Source organism: Physella acuta, unplaced genomic scaffold (assembly GCF_028476545.2).
Source record: "Physella acuta isolate Inbredline_101_S28 unplaced genomic scaffold, ASM2847654v3 ptg001767l, whole genome shotgun sequence".
NCBI lineage: Eukaryota > Metazoa > Mollusca > Gastropoda > Physidae > Physella > Physella acuta.
Window position 1 is genome coordinate 23,894 of NW_026733277.1, and position 11,409 is coordinate 35,302.

The 11,409-nt window shown below is 35.0% G+C and overlaps 1 long non-coding RNA gene across 1 annotated transcript; it reads right to left on the minus strand.

Annotated features, from left to right (window-relative positions):
* Positions 1 to 7,705: 7,705 nt before the first annotated feature.
* LOC131930390 (uncharacterized) lies at positions 7,706 to 10,705 on the minus strand. The gene is made up of 3 exons (XR_009384122.1): positions 10,608 to 10,705; positions 8,449 to 8,508; positions 7,706 to 7,954 (listed from the first exon to the last, which is right to left on the minus strand). It is a non-coding gene; the product is annotated as an uncharacterized LOC131930390 (long non-coding RNA).
* Positions 10,706 to 11,409: the final 704 nt, after the last annotated feature.

An 11,409-nucleotide genomic window follows, 5' to 3' on the forward strand; every position in this document is an offset into this window, starting at 1 on the left:
TTTAAACGATAAAAACATGTTGTCTGAGACTTGGCGGGACACTGGGCAGGTGAAGTAGAGTTGAGTAGGTCACATGTGACGTCAGTATATGAAGGGATAGTCCGAAATCGGTGTTTTCGGTGTTTTTAAAAGATAAGAAACATATTTTTGAATGTGGGGTCTGTTTTTGTGACGATAAGTGACACTGCAGTAGCGTAGCGAGGGGGGGGGGGGGCGGGAGGGGAGGCGGGGGGGGGGGGGGGGGGGAAGGGGAGGCGGGGGGAGGTGGAGGGGGGGCGGGGGGGACATATGTTGGGGCGCCAAAATGGTTTGGAAAAATAAATTGAAAGGTTGAGGGGGGTTCAAATCGAAAGTTTGAGTGGGGGGGGGGGGTGCACATCAAAAGTTTGAGGGGGGGGGGGGGGGGGGGTTGAAAATCGAAATCTTGGGGGGGGGGGGTTAAAATCGAAAAGTTTGTCCCCGGGCGCCGGGAAGGCTCGCTATGCCTCTGAGTGACAGACGTGATGTTTTTTTTATGGATGACCCCCGAAACCCACAGTTATCCAACGGATGACGGGTATTCTAGTATACTACTAAAAGTCAAGTTTGTTTACATGTTTGAATATTTATTTTTTTTCTTTGTTTGTCCGATCGAGTATTGTGATATGTTCGACTCTATCTGGAGAGCTGTAAAATAGTATGTAGGTAGAGAATAATTTTTTAATGCAGACAGACTGTTAATCACACATTTATTTAAAGACGTTAATTGATTTATTGATTTATTCATACGCATATTAAACACAATTTTTTATAAAGATTTGAAAAGTTATTAGACTCGACGGAAACAGTGACGTCACATGATGTGTTTATTTTTTTACATCGATAATGGCGGCCTATCGAAGAAGATTGTGTTCCCATTCCAATGTTTAACGCGTTCTAAAGCTAATTTTCTGTCGGCTTTAACTTTAACAATACGTCCGTTTGCTGTATTTATTACGTTCCAACACTTATATCAATTTTAAACTGTCTTTTTCATTTAGTTTTACGATAAATTTCTCTAGATCTACAATTTGTCCAAGAAAGTTATTTATAGATCTAGAATCTAGAATCTAAATCTAGGTCAAATCAAAAATTTATTAGTTATAGATCTAGATCTAGATCTAAATACAAACCAAAAAAGAAACGAGACTTAAGCAAACCAGTCGTAGATCTAGAATATAGATAATTCTATCTAGATTTAGATAATAATGAGTTTCTATATACTAAAATATTTTAGACCTTTATTATTTTGTATAAATCTTTGTTTCGACTATGCAAATTTTGAAGTGCTGGCTCCAGGGCGTATTTGCGTAGCTTAAGATTCATACGCTGCTTCTATACCGGTAATTTTGCTAAATTATAAACGTAAATTCTAAATATAGCTCAGTCGTAGATCTAAAATATAGATAATTCTATCTAGATTTAGATAATAGTGATTTTCTATATACTAAACTATTTTAGACCTTTATTATTTTATATAAATCTTTGTTTGGAATATGGTAATTTTAAAATGCTCGCTCCGGGCCTATCAGCGTAGCTCATGATTAGATCTAGATCTAGCAAGAAAAACTAAACTTAAGACTTAAGCAAGCTAATTTCAGAACTTCTTTATTTTATATAAATCTTTGTTTGGCTAATTTAAGATAAAATTTAATTTGAAAGTTACTACTACTACTACTACTAGACTTAGATCTAGATCTATGGGACTATGCGCGTAAATCATGTTGCATAAGGAGACTCATAGTATAGTATAAAAATTCACTTGTGACGTCACGAGTAAATAGCTAACTTGGTAGCGTAGCCGGCTCTCATGCGGGTGGCACAGGTTCTAGACCAATATGTTAATGATTTTTTTTTTCATTTTTTTTTTTAGATGTGAATGATAAAGTTGCCTATCTGAACTTGGCAGGATACAGGGCAGGTGAAGTAGAGTTCATCTGTTTCTTTGTCCTAAGCATATGAAAGGATAGTGTGGTCAGAGACATGCGCGGCTGGAATCGTTTTTTAAACGATAAAAACATGTCTTCTGAGACTTGGCGGGACACTGGACAGGTTAAGTAGAGTTGAGTAGGTCACCTGTGACGTCAGTATATGAAGGGATAGTCCGAAATCGGTGTTTTCGGTGTTTTTAAAAGATAAAAAACATATTTTTTAATGTGGGGTCTGTTTTTTGTGACGATAAGTGACACTGCAGTAGCGTAGCGGGGGGGGGGGGGGGGGGCGGGAGGGGGAGGGGAGGCGGGGGGAGGTTGAGGGGGGAAGGGGGGCGGGGGGGGGGGACATATGTTGGGGCGCCAAAATGGTTTGGAAAATAAAATTGAAAGGTTGAGGGGGGCACAAATCGAAAGTTTGAGTGTGGGGGGGGGGGGGGGGGTGCACATCAAAAGTTTGAGGGGGGGGGGGTTGCAAATCGAAATCTTGCGGGGGTGGGTTCAAATCGAAAAGTTTGTCCCCGGACGCCGGGAAGGGTCGCTATGCCTCTGAGTGACAGACGTGATGTTTTTTGATGGATGACCCCCGAAACCCACAGTTATCCAACGGATGACGGGTATTCTAGTTGTATCTAGAGTTATGTTACAGTTTAGTCCTGTACATGACTAAAAACGATTACGCACAAAATGAACATGATAATGCGCGTAAAATAGTAGTTTAGGACAGCTTAATAATTTCAGAAAATTGTAATTCATTTAAAAATAATGAATGAGGCATCCCATTTAGGCCGTTAAAATAAATCTGTACAAGGAGGTTTGTTTTTTTCTCCCTTTCACCATATTTGGGAAATCAGTTAGGTAAAAGTCATTAACTAGTTCCGATGCACAATCAGTTGCAACATTTATAGTGTGTCACTTTTCTACGAACTATTAAACCCGCTAACCCGGTTACTCGTATGTGAAAGTAAATTTTAGCTTGCAAGCCAGCTCGTATTTTTAAAAATCTCGTATGTCGATGCACTTTACCGGGCCAATTTGTTTCAAACTGGACATGTTGGTCAAGACCTGATACCAGTAGAATGGGACATGAACGTTACCGCTTCATTCGATTTAAGTGTTGTTGCAATCATTCTTATATAAAATAGGCTTTGTTGGTCTTTCACGTAACACGATATTTCTCTGGAAACTGTTCCGTTTAGATTTATTTAGCGTTTTTATGATATGTCTTGCAGTTTCATTACTCCTTTTAACTGAAATTTGTGTGTTTTTATTTTTACATATCTTTTACATATCTTTTAATTATTTGATGTTTTTGTTACTAATTTGGCGTCCCTAATTCCTCCGCTGCTATCTTTCTACCTTAAACCCACTTATAGGACGTCGTACTAACCCTAACCCTAACCCTAACCCTAACCCTAACCTAACCCCAACCCAAACCCAAACCCAAACCCAAACCCATAACCCTAACCCTAACCCTAACCCTAACCCTAATCCTAACCCTAACCCTTACCCTTACCCTTACCCTTACCCTTACCCTTACCCTTACCCTTACCCTTACTCTTACCCTTACCCTTACCCTTACCCTTACCCTTACCCTTACCCTTACCCTTACTTTACCCTTACCCTTACCCTTACCCTTACCCTTACCCTTACCCATACCCATACCCTTACCCTTACCCTTACCCTTACCCTTACCCTTACCCTTACCCTTACCCTTACCCTTACCCTTACCCTTACCTAACCCCAACCCCAACCCATAACCCTAACCCTAACTGTAATATATTGAGCCTTGTGAATTCAAGGGAACTCACTCTTCTTGTATTAGTCTTATATTTATAATGTTTTGAGTGATGTCCCTTGCATGTCATGTGTCTTCCGGTTTCGAATAAAGACAAGCTACATGCTGGATGGCTTCTGTGTCCGTTGTATTCTAACAAAAACCACAATCTATTACAATTGGCGACGAGGATAAATCAATCCACTGAAAAGAGCACAGGCTTACTTAAAAAGAAGCTTGCTAGAGCATATTGGCTAAGTATTTCTAGGATAATGGCGCTGTATGGCCAGATAAAAGAATTTAATTCGAATGATGAAACCATTCATGATTATCTAGATTGGTTAAGCTTTTACCTTGAAGCTAACGACGTGACGATAGAAGCCAAAAAGAGAGCTGTTTTGTTAACAGTCATAGGGCCTCAACAATTTAGGCTAGTAAAGGACTTATGCGCACCAGCTAGTCCAGCTACCAAGAGGTATCACACTAGCTGCATACAATTATGAATTGAAATACAAACCTGGATCTGAGAATAGTGCAGATAGTCTTAGTCGTTTACCTTTAAAAAACCAAAGCCTTAGTTATGTACCAGAAGATGTATTTGTTCTTTGCACTATCATGGATAACTCCAATATAAATGTGAATGATGCTAAGAGAGAAACACAAAAAGATGAGTGCTTGATAAAAGTATATGAGTACTGTAAGAATGGTTGGCCTGAAGAGTCAGTGAATGATGATTCAAGGCCATATAAAATAAGAAAAATAGAGTTAAGTCTAGAAGATGGATGTGTACTATGGGGGTCAAGGGTTATTATCCCCAAAATGTTACAAAAAGAAGTTTTAAGAACTTTACATGATACTCATCTTGGTTCTTCCAAAATGAAGAGTCTTGCACGATCGTGGTTCTGGTGGCCACATATGGATGCTGATATTGAAAAATATGTAAAGCTTTGTTCAAGCTGTGCACAATATTTAAATCAACCAGCTACAGCACCTTTGCAAAACTGGGATTGGCCAATCAAACCATGGAAACGTATCCATATAGATTTCGCAGGACCCTTCATGAACAAAATGTTCTTAATTGTTATTGATTCACATTCTAAGTGGTTAGAAGTTAAAATCATGAACACAATCACTGCAAGTGATACCATTATAGAACTTAAGGAAATATTTTCAACTCATGGATTACCTGATCAAATTGTTTCAGATAATGGGCCTAGTTTCACTGCTCATGAGTTTAAACTGTTTTGTGTAGCAAATGGTATTGAGCATATAACCACATCACCCTATCATCCTGCTGGGAATGGTTTGGCTGAAAGAGCGGTAGGCATATTCAAAACCGCTATGGTAAAAATGAGTACCGGTAACAAATTTTCTCTCAGGGAAAGAGTAAACAGGTTCTTAGCCAAATACCGCACAACTCCTCATATAACAACAGGTGTTGCACCATGCGAATTGCTGTGTGGTAGGAAAATTAAAACTCACCTTGACCTACTACATTCAACTGTTCAAAGGTCTGTTACCCAACATCAACATACACAAAAATTAAATCATGACAAAACATCCATTGAGAAAGAATTTGGAGTTAATGATAATGTGTATCTGAGAAATTATGGGAGAGGGGAAAAATGGATGCCAGGTCAAATTGTTCAATATACAGGACCTGTGTCTTATAAAGTAAAAACAAATAATTGACTTATTGTCCGTAGACATGCAGACCAGTTAAAAATAACTTGTGCAGATAATAAGTGTGAATCTATCAATTCCACCACATCTGACCAGTTCACAACAACTCAGTTTGTTCCACAACCAAGTTCTGTTGATATGAGTGAACCAAGTACTCTAGAGTCAGAAAATGTAAATTCTGGAATTAATGATTTAGATCCTGGACTTCCTGAGTTAGAGAATCCAGAAGGTCAGAATCTTGAGTTACCAAATCAACAGCCACTGAGAAGGTCAAACAGGACAATCAAAGCCCCAGATAAGTTAGACCTTTGATTTTAAAGGTTAAGAGGACTTTGACATCATTGTTTTGTATCTTAATTATGTTGTAGCATATTGTGCATTTGTTTGTAAGGATGTAATCTACCAAATGATTCAAATCATATAATGTTCATGTTGCAATATATTTGGTGATTTTAGGATACTGTCATTTGTTCTCTTGAGAGCTGTGTTGTTATTTACTAAGGGTAAAAGGATGTAATATATTGAGCCTTGTGGATTCAAGGGAACTCACTCTTCTTGTATTAGTCTTATATTTATAATGTTTTGAGTGATGTCCCTTGCATGTCATGTGGCTTCCGGTTTCGAATAAAGACAAGCTACATGCTGGATGGCTTCTGTGTCCGTTGTATTCTAATAAAACCACAATCTATTACACTAACCCTAACACTTACCCTAACCTAACACAACCCCAACCCCAACCCATAACCATAATTATAACCCTTACTATAACCTAACCCCAACACCAAACTCGAACCAAACCCTAATTCTAACTCAAACTCTAACACTTACCCTTACCCTAACCATTACACTAACTCAATCCTTTTTTTAACCCCAACCCTAACCCATTAGGCGAATAAGAATTTATTTTATGGCTGGCGTCTAGATATTCAAGTGTCTAGCCACAGCAATAGGTCACTAATAGCGGGGCTTAACTTTTCGCCCCTGTACTTTGTGAATTAGTGGCCGGGCTCATCTCATTAATAAATACCATAAACAGACTCATTGCCTTAAATAATTTAACCGACCAAAAATGAATTTTCTAGATGTCCTTTGTCCGTGTTTTCATCAGTAAGTACTATAATGAATACACGCAATATTTTCTTTAATCTAGAACAACTGCATGTTAAAGGTATTCTAACAAAAATTACTAATATGTGTTGAACATAGATGTGATAACAATTACACATTAATATATCATTAAAGGTAACATAAAAAAATAACGCGAGAGTGATCTCCCCTAAACTTTCTCGAATATACTTATCTAACACTCCGGGGGTGAAAACTCGGCGTATAGATATGATTTTTAATTAATTTTTTATTACTTAATCAAATTCTATGCCTTCTATCAAATTTTGAGTAGCTTCCGTTGACCGGAATTAGTAATTTAGAATGTTTCCGACATCTCAAAAAATGCATGTAAATTTATAAAGTACTAACAATCTTCCACACTATTATGCAAATTTTTTTTTGGCGTTCACTTGGAGCGCAATTCTTTTTTCTACGAGATTCTATTCTATTTGAAACAAAATAAAGTAATTAAAAATCATTTCTATATCCGAGTTGCCGCCCTAGTAGTGTTATATAAGAATATTCGAGAAAGTTTAGGGAGAATACTCCCAGTTTATTTTCTTATGAGGTACAAATTAACTACTTCCCCAATATGTTGTTTATTAAATTTTGTTAGTGCCGTTGAAATACAATTATACTTTTTAACTCTAAAATTTAGATAAAGATAACTGATTTCCGTGTTTATTTCTGTGTTTAAATTGGCATGAACTGAAGTTAATTTCAACGTAAATAAATGGGAATCAAAGTATGTAAGTTACGTTTAACAAAATTAAATTTAATTTGAAATTAAGAAACATTAAGCAAGACAACTTTCATTAAAATTTATTTATTTAATTCCAAATAAATGTAATTTGGTTTATATATATATATATATATATATATATATATATATATATATATATATATATATATATATATTATATATATATATATATATATATATGTATTTAATTCCAAATAAATGTAACTTAGCTTATGTTTATATATATATATATATATATATATATATATATATATATATATATATATATATATATATATATATATAGTTTAAAATAGTAAACTTAAAAAAAACTTTAATGTAAACCTAACTACAAGTAAAAATTAGTTATAAACTAAAGATAATTAATATTTTCAAAACAAAATACACCGCCTTTAAAAATTTATAGTTATACAATTATGTAGTTAGTTATTAAACAACAATGTTCTGATGTAGAAGCATTGACTATGACTTTTAATGAATTAGAAATAAAACTTTATTGAAACACTAACATGAGCCATTTTACATTCTATCTGGTGGTGATATAAAGTTGCTTGGTTCCGAGATTTGTAATGGTCACACCCAAATGGACACCAATGAGCAGGATCTCAGCCTAAGACATGAAGAAAGCCACGGTACCAAAGGCCAGGACAACTGAGGTCAACTCCAGCAGAAGATCTGTAAAAACATGTTGATATTTCTACATAAACATGTCAGTGTTACAAACTACAAACTACACTTGAACAATTCCGGTGGTGACAAGATCTATGTTTGTTCTATACGTTGGCTTGCGGGGTTTATTAATGTAGAGACTCTAAAGAGTCTTTAGGCTGGTAGGGTTTATTAATGATGAAGCTATTACTATTAGCAGTCTTTCTGGCGGTAGGGTGTATTAATGTAGAAGCTATTACGATCTTTAGGCTTGTACGGTTTATTAATTTAACAGCCACTAGCACTCTTTTGTGTGTATTAATACAAAATGTACTAATAGTCTGTAGGCTGGTAGGGATCATTAATGTAGATGCCACGATCAGTCTTTAGTGTGTATTAATACAGAATGTACTAACAGTCTTTAGGCTGGTAGGGATCATTAATGTAGAAGCCACGATCAGTTTATAGGCTGGTTGTGTTATGTGTGAACAGCTTATATACCAACAACAAAGATAACTTACCCGCCGCCCAGGACTTGGATCTGTTCGTAGATCTTTGAGACATAACAATATGGCCACGAGCTGTATTAAGACAATATTTTAATCCCACGTGATGCCTGGGGTGTTGTGATGGTTTTTTTAAGAGGGAATTTTTTAAATTTTGCCGTTTTGGTCTTTAGAGCGTCTGTGTGTATCCAGGCTACGCTAATAAGGTCACAGAACCAGGTGAACGTCACTCCATCTTTCAGTTTTGGACTGGCAAGTCCAAAAGATCAAACTTATTTTTTTAAGTTCTAATAAAGTTTTTTTTTTGCACTATTAATAACATAACACATTAACCAGAGCTAAACAAAAATATACAGAAAATGTTTTCACGAAATTCATAAGAACAAGCAACATTTTTCACCACAATAATTTAGATTAAAATGCTACATGTAATACATAATTCCTGCTCTCGGTGATTTTGGCTATTTAGATATATATATATATATATATATATATATATATATATATATATATATATATATATATATATATATATATATATATATATATATATAAATATATATATATATATATATATATATATATATATATATATATATATATATATATATATATATATATATATATATATATATATATATATATATATATATGTATATACACATATACGTATACATATATGTATATATATATAGCAATGTGTGTTTGTCTGTCTTTTATGCATTATTACACCTTTCACCCGATCGCTATGAAAGTTTGGGAAGTTGTTGAGAATTTGCTTTTGCGGCTTTTGCGGGAAAAAATGTATTTTCTCATGAGCGGCGGCCCGTAATTTTACATTCCTGAGTCAACCCATCCCAATTGATGCATAGTTTTAGTTAGGTAAATCAAAGGTGAACTTATCCCATTATAAACCATATGCCATCGATTAAGCATGGTCATTTACATAATTATATTTCGTTTTTCTAAATTGCATCATTTATGTAATTTACATAATTCATCTGCTTGTTCGCTTTCGTATTGAAGTATTCTTCATGGGCTAGTGACTACTGATAAAGATTTAGGACAGTAATATAAATAGGCCTTTTTTTACATGTGCTTTATATAACTAAAAATAACTTCTATTTAACGAATTCAAAACGTCTAATTTTAATACATGTTAAAACTGAACATTTGAATAATTTATTAATTGGTGAAAGTTTTATATAAAGCTGGAGGGTTAAATAAAACTCAAATGTAAAATCATTACTTTAGGTAGTTAGTAGACTTTTACAACATTCGAATGACGTTTTTTTTTTGTTTAGATATTTTTACAAAAATTAAACACGTTTATATATAAGAATATGTGGCATGTGGTCAGTTCTAACAGTCTTCAGTGGTTTGGCTGAAGGTAACACCGTTTTTTGTGACGCTGTGGTCGATGTACAAACAGTGTTTCTTCCAGACTTTTTACTCCGGGGGGGCACTTGAAATTTTCGGGGGGGGGGGGGGGCGGTAGACTTTCTTCGGGGGGGGGGGGGCGGACACTGTTAAAAGTATATATTTTCTATATAAATTATATAAATTTCATTTCGTTCGGGGGGGGGGGGGCGGTAAAAAAATTTCGGGGGGGGGGGGGGGGGGTAAGCCCCCCGAAGAGATGCCTGGAAGAAACTCTGTGTACGAACTATTAAATTAACAGCGGGTTTCGACATGTGGAGTTCTTTTAATATAGCTCATTTGAGGTAATGTTCAGTGGTGATCAGTTTTGACCCGCGTGTCATTGACTTTGTGACCAACCGGCTTTTGCTCCCGTGTTCTATTCCCGTTTACGCGAACATCTGCCAAATTTTTAAAAACCTGCTGCACCGGCGAGTGCCCTAACCAGAATCTGAACTCTTTCCTTTTTAAATAGGAAAGAAGCTCTAAAAACTAGGAAATGAATTATTTTCTTTAAAGATAGAAAACACAGTAGTCTTTAAATAACTATAAAGAAAAGCGGGGGCGAATATATTATCTATTGAATACCTTAACTTAAATGGCATAAGCTACCTAAGCTTTACTTTATAATTATTATAATCTAAATAGTAATGCATTATTTCATATTTAAAAAAACATTTATTTCCTACTTTTTATTGTATAGTTAAATAAATGTTTGTTATAAATTTTGTATATAATATATTTAGCAAACTTACCAAAAATATCCTTGAGATAAATTGTGTTGTAAGTCTGAGGTGGAAAAAATCTTGGTTTCGTTCTGTCTCCTCCATCCCAAACAGCACGGAATATCATGTTAGGATTTCTAAAATAAAAGGGGTCTATCAAAGCAAACCAGCGCATCGGTTCAGTGTCATCACAGTAGCAATTGGAATCGACATATTTTCGTTCTATTTGATCACTTAATTTGCAGCCGTCTGGTTTGAAGACTTGCTTTCCAAACCAGCAATACTTGAGAAAAGATAATACAAGAAAAAGTTTAGTGCTTTAATGAAGCGCATTTATTTTATTTTAAAAGCAAGAATCGACATCTAAAAATATATACACTTTATCAACCATGGCATCATATTTCATTTTAAAAGTAAAATAAAATACTTAAAAAAAACTTTTTAAAAAACCACGTTTTTCTTGTGGACTAAAAAGTAGAAAATAACTATTTACATACATTTGATGACAAAAAACGTGGGTACGTTCACCATCAAATTTCCCGACCCATCTGCCCGACCCACGTTTTTTGTCATCAAATGTATGTAAATAGTTATTTTCTACTTTTTAGTCCACAAGAAAAACGTGGTTTTTTTAAAAGTTTTTTTTTAAGTATTTTATTTTCTCCTTTTTAGTCCGTTGCTACACATGAAAAACGTGGTTTTTAAAAAAGTTTTTTATATAGTTTATTTTCTACTTTATCTAATGACTTGATTAAGTATGAATTGACTAAGTGTTTATAAATACACGGACTAAAAAAATCTTGAGCGACCAGGATTCGAACTTGGGTTGTCG